Source organism: Anguilla anguilla, chromosome 19, assembly GCF_013347855.1.
Source record: "Anguilla anguilla isolate fAngAng1 chromosome 19, fAngAng1.pri, whole genome shotgun sequence".
NCBI lineage: Eukaryota > Metazoa > Chordata > Actinopteri > Anguilliformes > Anguillidae > Anguilla > Anguilla anguilla.
In genome coordinates this window covers 639,150-652,412 of record NC_049219.1, presented here as the reverse complement: position 1 = coordinate 652,412, position 13,263 = coordinate 639,150, and the positions used below count along the sequence as shown (strand labels likewise).

Sequence of the window (13,263 nt, the reverse complement as noted above, 5' to 3'; positions counted from 1 at the left end):
TGGAAATGTTTTAGAGTAAAAAGATATGTCTATTTTGCGTTTGTATTTGAGATTTTGATTGGATCGTGTAGGTGAAGGATTGGCTGGTGTTGGTAATATTTCCAATGGGGAGACATTTTGTTTGTAGGCTAGGAGGCAGGAAGGAGGAGGAGGAGAAGGATAAAACGCAAAATCCCCTTAGTTTGGGGCTTTATTGTGTGGACGTGTGAAGTTGTTTATGAATTCTGTTCGTTGAAATGGGGTCAGAATGTACAGAAATTAATGTTTTTAAGGGCTGAGTGTCTATGGCTGTTGTGGTTATATTTGTGGGGAACCCTGAAAAGTGCCAAACTGTCGGTGCTGTATAGGTATGGGGCATGCCGCCCCGCCAAGGTGTAACGTGGCGGGATGGCATACCTGCCATCCCAATGAAGAAAGAAAAATAAAAATGTAGCTAGCTATAGGTTATTTCTAGGACATTTTATTTTCTTAGTGTGAGCAAGGTTATTCGATTAGCTATAAATGGCCAGAGTTCAATCCAGATAGCTAGTTACAAAGGATCATTCAGATGAATTAAAGGCAAAAAAACTGCTGCATTAATATATTAAACTCATATAAAACAAGCTATTTATAATGCCAAAGAAAATACACTTAAAGGTTAAAAATATATTTACCTTGTTGCTCCTGATGTAAATTAAGAACAGGTCCTCAGATTAGATCGTCTACCGTAATTTAAACCAGTGAACGTTAGTTGGCTACCTTGTTTGAAGCTGATTTAACTAAGGTAACACTGTAAAAATTAATATTTATTTACATTTGGTAACTTATCCATAGCTTGTCGTAACTTGTCACTACCAACAATTACAGAGACTCACGGCCTTCTCGGGGTGCCTTTAGAACTGACCTATTTTTTACAAACACGAATGTCTGTGACTGACTGACTGAGTGAATGAAGAAGTTACACCGCCCTTGTCTGTGACGTCGGCCGGTTCGGTCCACTAGGTTTTAACCTGGTCTTGTTACACGATCTATGGGTGGCACCCATTTGAGTTGTGTGTAATCTAATTGAGCTCATTTTTTCTGGAAAATATACACTCAATTCAACTTTTTTCTGAAGTTAATATTATTACTACTACTAATAATAATAATAATTGTAGGAGCCATTATGTTGGTTTATAATAAGAACCCCAAAAAGATATGAAGTTCATTTATTCTGTTCTACATTTAAGTTGAAATTATAATGGAATTTATCATGTATTTGTTATTTATTGTTTAGTGTGCATTGATTATTTTATGAGTGTGTCCCTCTATAGGAGAAGGGGGAATAAATTATATTTAAGATGGTGCGGTGAGGCGGGCCAGCGGGAGTAGACGGGTGCGAGCGGAAACGGTCATTGACCGTGTTTTGCACAACCAAAGTGGACCCGTGGAATCTGGAAAACTTTAAATGGACTTTAATTTTAAGTTTATTATTGCAGGCTTATGTTCATTTATTTTGTGAATAAATTCAACAAGAACAACAACAATAATGCATTTTTATTTTCATTACAACACGCTCAGACAACTGTGCCCAACTCCCAGTGAAGTGGATAAAAGTGGGAAACGTTTACTGGAACATAGGAAACAAAAGGACAGAAACTTAACCTATTTTTACCACTACAATAATAGTAATAGTAATAATCTTAAAAATAATTTGTTTTTAATGACATTTAACGTGATATACATTTGATGGTAGGCCTACCATAATGTGAAGGCATTCAAAACCTGACAACCTTTTATAAAACCTATTAAAGAAACCACCACTAGATGGAGCCACATGCTCAATAGTCACTGAAGTCAGCATTCAGATTATGGCTAATGTTTCTCAGTTTGACAGTTGCTTTTGCAATAAAATGTCTTCATCTGCATATGAATTGGTTCAAGTAGCTTAATAGCAATCTTCTTACTGTAAAATATTGTCTCGCAGTTATGTCAAGTTACATATTTCTACTTTCAAAAATAAAACTGGAACTCACTCAGACATCCAAGAGCCATCAGGCACCAGACACGCCTAATACCAGCTGATCTGGCTGCTCCAGCTGTCTGTGTCACACTGGGCTGCCTGTGTAGCACCCTGCATATTGTATAGTCCTGTGGTACTACTACTGTGATATTTGCAATGTTTCAAACTTTCTATTGTCTGCATCTGTGATGCCCTTTAACATAACACAGTGCTGCAATCCACATTTCTCTACAGGGACAATAAAGTCAAGTCAAGTTCAGTAGAGATGGCTTATATGAAATCCACTGTATTTTCCATGTGCAAGTAATTTCTGTCACAAAGGTCACATAAGTATTTATCTATAATCTATATATGTATAGGAAAAACTAGTTTTAAGTACATCAAGTTAAGGCCATTTTAGAGAGTGCCATGAGATTTCTGAAAACATTTTAAGAACATTATACATACACCCTGGAAGACATCTTGTGCATGTAGAGGCATTGTTATGGGCTCTGTTGTGGAGTTTCATGATTTTCCTCCATGATCAGCATGTCTCACTTTGCAAGTCTGCTAGATGACTTGATCTTATTCAGATTCCTTCTCACATATAGCATCTAGAAATTGTGTATATGAAAATAAGCTCCATATTATAATTGCGGGTGTTACACTGGTCATGTGCGGTCACTCTGCACAACAGAACTGAACAATGCCTTTAGCATCAGGTTTCTGGGGAGCTTATGATATGCCTGCTCCTAGGATAAAAAGTCAGATTATTAAAATATGAATAAAATCCAACCGGTTTATGAGTGAAGACCACACAGCACCGAGCGCCCCCGAAAGTACAGGAAGCATAGATAAACCCTTCAGACGTGGCCTTAAAACCATTTGAGCATAGATTTTGTACATGAGATGTGATGCATAAGTCAGCATTTGCCCGTTTACTCTGTACATTCAGATCAACCAGCCTGAGTCCATGTTCAGAGCAGGAACGCTGTAATGTGCGTGTGCTTACACGCCGATATGAATCATCACTTCTAAGAGACAAGCAGGATGGCTGTAGGATGGTGTTAACTCTGCTCCTGTTGTCCGTCATCGACCTTAGCCAGGGGGAATTCCAATATTTACGACAACGTTATCACTGTCGCCTCCAATCATGAAATTCAACCACCTAAGCTACTGCTGTAAGCAACCCAAACTCCAACTAACCGTTGTACTGTGGCAAGGTGATTGCCACCGCTCGCGTATAGAGAGAGAGACGAGTTTGAAGTAATCACTTCTTTTTTTATTTGTAGCCGAACACAGTGGCCTTTCCCTTTCCTTCTCCTCCGGTCTGTACCACTGGCTCTCCCTACTCTCGTATCCTTAAACTTAATGTTCAACAGTATATCTCTCCTCCCATCATTCCTACCCGAATCTCTGTTAGATATCCCACTCATTATCCAATCCGTGCTGTTACTGTTTCCAATTTAATTACAATTCCCCTTCAGCTTCCTATCACCAGCTCTGTTCCCATTCTATTTAATCCAACTACCTTTAGAAACAGAAAAGGATTAGGAATTATTCACTTAAATATTAGAAGTTTACTTCAGAAATTAGATCATGTAAATATACTAGTCATGCAGACTGACCTGGATATACTGGTTTTAAGTGAAACTTGGCTTAAAAATAGCATCAGTGACTCAGATGTAGCTCTATTGGGTTACAACTTATACAGAGTGGATAGAACTGGTAGGGGAGGAGGGGTGAGTATATATGTTAAAACAGGTTTCTCTGTAACAATCTTAAAAGCTGTCACAATTCCAAGAAATTTTGAATTCCTTGCACTGAAGGTTCAACTGGGGCCTAACTCAGTAATTGTGGTTGGGGTCTATAGACCCCCATCTGCTGAGTTAGGCTCCATTGATGCAATAGCGGATCTACTGTCCCATTATTCCAATGCTGAATTGATTGTTATGGGTGATTTTAACTTGAACTGGCTGAATGTTACTTCCAATCATTTCAAGGAGGTTAGTGCTGGCCTTAACTTATTCCAACTAATAACAGAACCCACTAGGCCAAATCTGAAAGACAGCTCAAAATCTACCCTAATTGACCTTATTTTTTCTAATAGGGTTGATAATATCACTGCCTGTGGTGTCTTTGAGCTTGGAATCAGTGATCATTGCCCTGTTGGCTGCATTAGAAGTACTCGGCTAATGAAAACAAAATCTCACAAGGTTATGAGGAGAAATCTAAGACATTTTAATGAGCAAGCCTTTTTATCTGACGTTTCCCATAGTAACATACAATACACATCTGAGATTACTGATGTCGACTTGGCTCTGGATTTCTTCACAAAGACTCTTCTTTCTGTCATTGACAGACATGCTCCACTGAAAAAACTTAGGATTAAAGATAGAGTCACCCCCTGGTTTTCACCTGAGCTAGCAGCTTTACTCAAAGAAAGGAATAGAGCCTGGTCTCTTGCCAGACACTCCGGTGACCCTTCACATTGGGCAGCTTTCAGGCAAATCAGGAATAGATTCACATCTTCGGTAAGAGTAGCCAAATCCAAATATTACCTAGATCTAATTACCTGCTCCTATGCTAACCCGGCTAAATTCTGGAAGGCAGTGAACTCCATCAAAAACAGACCCACTACTTCCCTACCTTCACGCATTGATTCTGGTGACTGTTTGATCTCTGATCTTAATGAGGTTTGCCTAGCTTTCAACAAGCACTTTGCTGAGGCTGGGCATTTATTCGAAAAGGAATATACAGCACCCCCTCTTATTAGTGATGATTGTGTATATACTATGAACCAGGCCTTTCAGTTTTCCTTTCAGCCCTTCTCTGCTAGTGTTGTTTTTGAGACCTTGCAAACCATTGATCCCAGGAGCGCTACTGGAGAGGATAAATTAGATCCCTTTTTTCTAAAAATGGCTGCTCCATTCATTGCAGAGCAGTTATCACACATATTCAATCTTTCTATTTCAACAGGAATATTCCCTAGTATCTGGAAATTGGCACATGTATTTCCACTGCACAAAGGAGGTGATAGAAATAATCTAAACAATTATAGACCAATCTCCAAATTACCATGCCTAGCTAAAATTCTGGAATCTCTGGCAAATAATCAACTCAAAGTATTTCTTTCTAGTCATTCAGTTCTAAGCCCACATCAATCCGGATTTAGAGCCAAGCATAGCACTATCTCAGCTGTTACGCTAGTTACAAACAATATTATGTCTGCTCTAGACAGTAAGAAACACTGTGCTGCCCTTTTTGTAGATCTGTCTAAAGCTTTCGACACAGTCGATCACGCTTTGCTTTTACAGAAGCTGTGCAGCATTGGTTTAGATGGTAAAGCTTGTGATTGGTTTCATAATTACTTGTATGGGAGATTTCAGTGTGTGAAGTCTGGGAGCACCCAGTCTGGGTTCCTGCCTGTGTCGAAGGGGGTTCCGCAGGGATCAGTTCTGGGCCCTATCCTTTTCACCATTTACATTAATAATATTGTTTCCCCACTAAATGATTGTCAAGTCCATCTATACGCAGACGATACTATTGTATATTGTATTGCTGATTCTGCTCAGCTTGCCATTGAGAAACTGCAGCTTGCTTTTAATGCCCTTCAGGAGGCTCTTGTTAAGCTTAAGCTGGTTCTTAATGCAAGCAAAACAAAATTCATGTTGTTTACTAGGGCCAGAAGCACTGATTATGATAGCATATTTATATCCACTGCAAATAGTTCTAAAATTGAGAGAGTTTCTGAATATAAATATCTTGGCATCTGGCTTGATGAGAAATTCTCATTTAAATTCCATATAGATAATCTTGTCAGCAAACTGAGACAAAAAATTGGCTTCCTTTATAGAAACAGATCTTGCTTCCCTATGATCAGTAGAAAAAGAATTGTTGAAGCAGTTTTCCTTTCAGTATTAGACTATGGTGACATTATTTATAGAATTGCTGCTCCTTCTTCCCTTAAGCGCTTGGACACAGTCTATCACTCTGCCCTCAGATTTATTACTGGCGATAGTTATGGTACCCACCACTGTGTCCTCTATGCCAAGGTGGGTCTGTCTTCTCTGGCAGTGAGGCGTGATAAACACTGGTTTTTGTTTATCTTTAAGGCCATTGTCGGAATGCTTCCACCTTATATTACAAGGTTGTTAGAGTGGCGCTCTGGACCCTATCAAACCCGATCAAATGGCTTGCTTATGCTTAAGGTCCCTCGGGCTCGATCAGAAATTGGGAAGTCAGCATTCCATTTTAGTGCCCCATCCTCCTGGAATGAGCTCCAACAATTGCTGAAAATCAGCTCTCTACCTACTTATGGGCAGTTTAGATCGCTGGTTTTGAACATTCCTGTCTCTGAGTGCATCTGTTTTTGATCGTATCTGTGCTGATTTTATTTATTTTATTATTTTATTTTATTTTTTATCATATTTTACTGTATTTTATTACTGTTATTTTATTATTTACTATGTTAGTTGCTGTTGCTATATTCTATGATCTTTTATTACACCTATTGTGTTTTAATTGTGTTTGTAATCTCGGCTACATTGAAAATGAGGGCCTGGCCCTCAATTGTACCTCCGAGAATTTAAATAAAGGTTCTGACGGCTTGTTGTTCACCCGGTTACATGGGTTTTTTACAATACAATCGCCGTACTGCCGTATTTCCTCCGTCACCAGCCAGCCTGTCTGCCTCAGCGAACGCTTTTTAAAACACCCAGGCTCACTGTCAAGGTAATCAGCACATCGTTAAACAATTAAACATTTAAAGAGCGGTGCTGATTAGCAACCTCAGCTGTGGCGCAGAGTCCGAGAGCCGCCCCGCCCACTCTCTCTCTGCAGCCAACACACAAACCACGCCCCCTCCCCACCACATACCTCCACCGCCCGACTTAGGCTGGGGAGCCATCCGGCCGATGATCGACCCCCCCCCCACCCCCTTTCGGGGCGAGAAAGGAAGTCCGCCACCACCATCTGCGCTCCCGGCCTATGAACCACCTTGAAATTAAATGGCTGCAGAGCCAGATACCAATGGGTGATTCGCTCGTTGGCATCCTTCATGCGGTGGAGCCACTGGAGGCGAGCGTGGTCCGAACAGAGGGTGAATGGGTGACCGACCGCCCACCGGATGGCGAGGCACTCCTTTTCAACTGTGCTGTACCTCGCCTCCCGCTGTGATAATTTCCGGCTGATGTACAGCACCGGGAAATCGACTCCATCCACCTGCTGGGTCAAAACGGCCCCCAGCCCTCTGTCCGAGGCATCGGTCTGTAGGGTAAAGAGAGAAATTAGGGGTGTATGGAGTTCTGCTCGCAGGTCCATAACGTATTGTACCTCACTTTTACTGGGGCTTGGGCCGTCCTCCCAGCTTTCTTTAACTAGGTCCAATATTCCCCGAGGCTTTCTACCGAATAATAACTCAAAGGGAGAAAATCCTGTGGAGGCCTGGGGAACCTCCCGCACTGCAAATAATAGAGGGACTACCCATATATCCCAATTTCGGCTATCGTCGTGAACGAACTTCCGAACCATGGACTTCAAAGTTCTATTAAACCGTTCAACGAGCCCGTCCGTTTGGGGATGGTACACGCTGGTTCTGATAGGCCGGACGCCCAATAAGCCGTACAGCTCGTTTAGTGTGCGTGACATAAACGAAGTGCCCCGGTCAGTTAGAACCTCTTTCGGCATTCCGACGTGGGAGATAATCTGAAACAGAGCCTGCGCAACACGTTTAGCTGAAATATTGCGCAACGGCACTGCTTCGGGATACCGGGTCACATAATCCACTAAGACCAATACGAAACGGTATCCCTGGGTGCTCCGTTCAAATGGGCCGATGAGGTCCACAGCGACTCTATCAAATGGGACCTCAGTTAAGGGTGGGGGCGCAATGGCGCTTTTGGGGTGGCTGGGGCGTTCACTAATTGACATTCAAGACACCACCGGCGTACGTCCGCCCAAATGCCTGGCCAATAAAACCGAGCCATTATACGGTGTAGTGTCTTATCATACCCTAAGTGTCCCGCCATGGGGTTGTAATAAGCCGCCTGGAAAACCATTTCCCGGCAGCTTTTTGGTACCAACAATTGGGTCGTTTCTTCACCGGTCTGAGCGTCACGATACACTCCATACAACCTGTCCCTAATGATAGAAAAATAAGGGTGAGAGATTACTGCGTCGGGGCGCACCTGCTGACCATCAATGCGCATCACTTGGTCATAGGCAAAGCGTAAGGTGTCGTCCCGAGACTGCTCGAGTGGGAAATCCTCCATGGGGTGGAACACCGGGACCCGGGGAGTCTCAACCTGAGACTCACCTGGGTCTGCCCCCCCCCTCGGCCGTGTCGGACAGACATCACACGTCCCTATCAGTCGTGGTCACACCCCAAACAGGTTCCCAGAAATCTTTCGAAACCCCGCCCAATCAGTGCCCAAAATTAGGGGGTGCGAGAGCCGGGAGCTAACCGCAGCCTTCAGAATATGCGTTTTTCCCTGGTAACGAATTTCCACGGGTACTACAGGATACTCGTGCACATCCCCATGCACTCCGAACGGAAACCCAGGACGCCTTTACCAATACCTCGGATCGAACCAGGCTTTGTTGTATCATGGAATGCACAGCCCCCGAGTCCAACAGCGCCCGGTGTTCACTCCCTTGCACCCTTACCGGGATGCAGTACGCTCCCTCTGGATCGGGAGCGGAAGTGGGCGGTCCGACCACCCGGACCAGCTGCCCCACTTCCATGATCAGACAGTCGATGACCCGGCTGCCCACACCGCCAACACCCCGGTCCAAGCTCCTGAGGAGCCCTCAGTGAGGCGGAGCCCCCCGCCACTGAGCCTGGGTCTGTAGAGGGAAAATAAGCAGAGGGGAAATTAGGACGAGGGAGGGGAGGGGAGGGGAGGGGTCGAGGCACGGGGAAGAGGAGAAGGGCCAGCACGAAGAGGGGGTCTCCTCCGGGGAGGCGGTACCGGCCGCTCTTGCTGCTGGGAGCCAGGGTAAGGCGCCAGGTGGTCCTCCACCAGCGTGACTGCCCCGTCTAAATTGGTTGGTCGATGGCACCGAACCCAGTTGGCCGTCCCTTCCGGCAGCCCCTCCACGAACCGCTCCAGGACGACCTGCTCGACGACCCCCCCCCCGCGGACTGGATTTCCGGCTGTAGCCACCGCCGGGCCATGTCGGTCAGGCGTTGCGCGTAGGCGAAGGGCCGGTCTCCCGCCCTCAAGTTTGCCTCCCGGAACCGGCGCCTCTGATCCTCCGGGCTGCAGCCCAGCCGGTCCAGAACCGCCCTCTTGACGGAGTTGTAATCGGCCCGGGCGCCGGGAGGCAGCCCATGCGCCGCCTGTTGAGCATCGCCAGTTAAGAGGGGCAGGAGACGTACCACCCACTCCACCAAGGGCCACTGGCACGCCTCCGCTGCCACCTCAAAACTTTCTGTGAACGCCTGGACATCATCCTCGGCGGTCAGTTTTGTGGAGCTGGATCCGGAGTTGGGGACGGGACTGGTGGTCCCGGGAGATGGCTTCGCCGGCTTCACCAGCCTCGGCGAACGCCTTTTAAAACACCCAGGCTCATTGTCAAGGTAATCAGCACATCGTTAAACAATTAAACATTTAAAGAGCGGTGCTGATTAGCAACCTCTAACAGCTGTGGCGCAGAGTCCGAGAGCCGCCCCGCCCACTCTCTCTCTGCAGCCAACGCACAAACCACGCCCCCCACCACATCTATATATACAGTTTAACTTGTAGGCTACAGTTGAGGCCAAAAGTTTACATGCACCTCGGCTAAAGACATTCAAACTCAATTTTTCACAACTCCACACATTTCATGTTACCATGTACATAATGAAATATCTCAACACAAATGTCAAGGTTCAGGGGGGTTAGGACCCAGGTGCAGAGTGAAAAACACACAAAACTCAAAAGGACAGATACAAATAAGGACTTTACTACAACAACAAAAAAGGCAAACACAAACAGGGAACAGATAAGGCCACGAGGGGCAAAACAACAAACTCAAAAAATTCTTAAGAACAAAAAAACACAGAACAGAACAGAGGCAGGAAGGGTAAAGGCATGTGGAACACACAGGCAAACACATAAAAGAAACACAAGAAGATACATCCAGGTTCGGAACAAGCACAAGTCAGAAACAAACACAAGGAACCAGCACCCAAGTCAAGCGGACAAAGAACTTAAATAGACAGGGGTCACAAGACACAGGTGAACTCAAAGAACAATCAAACCAGAGGGAAGGGAAAACGAGAGGCAGGTGGGGACGATGATTAAATAACGAGACAATAATAAAATAACTGAAAGCAATAATACAACTAACCAACAGGGGAACGAGCAGGACACAAAACAGAAGTGCCGCCATCTGGCGGCCCAACAGGGAAAAACAGACAGAAACACAGAACTATGACAAAAAACACGTTTTCAACGTACAAAAATGCCAAGATATTCACCCACACAAAGCACTGTCTATAAGCCTATAATTAAAACTAGCAAAATCTAGGCCTTTAAAAGTTTTTTGACATCAATACTTTTCATATAAAAAAGGGGTGGGGCAGTGAATAAATAAATACATATAATAATGGCAAATATTGTGGCCTATTAAAACATTTTTTAATCTTACAAAACTATCCAGACATTTTCCCCATTAATGTACCGTATGGCTGTGGGTTGCATAAAGTTTAGCACAATAGTACCATTTATTTTACAATGTAAAAATCATATTTGTGAATAATAAGAATAAGAATAATAATAATTTTATTCCAAACAGCACCCAAAGCACTGGAGGCAGACAATTGTTCAAACATAGTGTCGCCATTTTCACAATTTCAGGTGTAACAGCTGAATAGCTAAATTTCCGTGATGGGTGTTTCACTTTCATGTGACACATAAACTTTGAATGACAACATTCTCAACATAGAATGAGACCATCTAACTGCTCATGATATTAGCTCTCCAACAACACCAAACATAACTTTACTGCATATTAGATTGGCTAAATAGTTTAGACAAAGACCGTGAAACAAAGTCCTGGTCCCAAAAACACTTAAGTGTGCCAGGAATCTGCTAAGATAACAAGAACCTGCTGGAAGGAGACGTTAAATCCCAACATCAAAATAATTCACGAGTTGTTGAATAGGCCTGATATATGTATGGGCTAAAATTTGGCAAAGATCTACATGGATTAAATATTTGTTTCTTCTGCATGACTTATTAAATACTTTGACTGATGCAGCTAATAAAAAGTACAAAATATATAAAACTCCGCCCATAGAACACTCAGTTGAGCCAGTAAACATAAGTAAGGAAATGCAGTCCAAAAGAGAAACTGAAGCTTAACGGCCATTTTAAAAACGGAAGAGGAAGAATCCCTAGGAAAGAAGGAATCAAAATAAATGTAAAAAAAGAAGAAAAAAAAAAAAAAACGGAGTGAACAGCCTGTTGTGGAGTGGAACTGAGGTAAGACAAGCTGAAGCTAAAGGGGAGCGGGTAGGAATAGGAATCTTCAGCTAGGCTATAATCGCATTAACCCGCGTAATTCAGAAAAACTGACAACTGGCAATAAAATGGTGTGTTTAAAGCGTAGCCTGATAAGCTAAGAGCTTTCATCACAACTTTATTCAAGACTCATCTTAAAAAGAGGTCCATAGCATGTAAAATAGACAATACAGATAATGGCATATAGGCTATATTATCATCTTACTCATATAGTTTGACAGCAGTGTGAAGCTAGCGTCAGTAAGGACTTTCGCGCGGGTCTGAAAATTTTAAAAAGTCCGACGATGAAACCACTATGACGTTCAGCAAAATGAAATTAATTAAGGAAAAATCGAACTGTAGTTGTCCTAAAATATGACCTATTCGTTTTCTATTCATACAATATTAAAACAACTTCGATTTTTAACATAGACATTGTAATACTATTCATTTTCAGTTAGAACCACACTAACATTAATTACAAACAAATATGTCTTCCTTTTTTCTATTTTTTCCCCTACATTTTTAACAATGAAAATGCAAAATTTTTAATGGAGAATTATAGATAAAATACACCCATTCCTTTAATTATTATTGCAATATCTAATACAATGTTAACTGAATGGTAAGGGAAGAATTAGAGTAATTTTAAATGCATCACTTCAACATTCTGTGATACCTTGCAACATCAACTATGCAACAAATAAATATGAAAATGTGGCTGGAAATTGCACTAGTATGGCAAGGAGAATAGGACAGTATTAACATGTTTGTAAAGGTGAAAACATCACACACAGTATATCATGGCTGGGTTATAAGCATGCAGTACATAGGCGAATTTCCTAAAGTTAAATCCCAACTGCTTTCTGATAGCATATGATATATCATGCTCTGCTACCTCCCCTGGACATGTTGTCTCAATGATATGAGGGTGTTTTGAAAACCTTGGATCCTCCACTCTTCAAATATGGTGCCACTTATATCAAATAAGCGTCATAGAAGATGTTGCTGGGGTTTAAACATGCAATTTCTCGGCAAATAGTGTATTCCTATCTTCTGCTAGTACTGTTGAATGCATACAGTTTTTAACAACTGTACATACAACAGTCTTTAATGAATTAAAATCTTTTTATTAATTCAGAATATGACACACATAGTCATTAGTCATGATACATTTCATAGCAGGAAACAGCCAGTATTGGACACCTGGGCTTGTAGCAGGATGTAAAGTACAACTGGCCTTCACATCAAGCAATAACAATAATCAGTGAACAGAATTTTTGTAGTGACATTTTTTGTGTGACTTACAAAAGCAAAACTTGTTGGCTTAATTCATAGTGCAGATATGTCCTCATATCTGTGTTGGAAAATTTATTAATATTCCGACCAAACAAAAACATTTTTGTGAAAAAGCACACATACAATCCACAGCTACTTGCATCTAGTTGCTTGTGAAAATGTGGGCAGTTGTGGGAGAATTCATAATTTAGTGATAACTTCACAACTGTGCCAAATAATGCCAAATATTGTAAAACCAAATACTTTGGAAGAGAGAAAAGCACAGTAATTACATAATTTTCCTATGTTTTTAATGAATCAAGAATTTTCACTTTTAGGGTAATATTATTTTCTTTGTCTTTTATGTTTTGCATTTCAATGATTATCACAGCCCAATGAGTAGATCTGATATTTAAAGGAATTATAATGTTTTCAAAGCACCACCAGTTTCTATGACTTTTGGAAATATTTGGGAGAACCTCTATATTTTCCCAAAATAAACAATTCAAATTCTGGCTGACAAAGGTTGAAGGGACT

The 13,263-nt window shown here is 42.3% G+C and overlaps 1 protein-coding gene across 1 annotated transcript in view; it reads left to right on the top strand.

Moving 5' to 3' along the window:
- The window catches only part of LOC118219193, a 172,652-nt gene that overhangs the window by 32,775 nt on the left and 126,614 nt on the right, over positions 1-13,263 (top strand). The window lies entirely within an intron of this gene.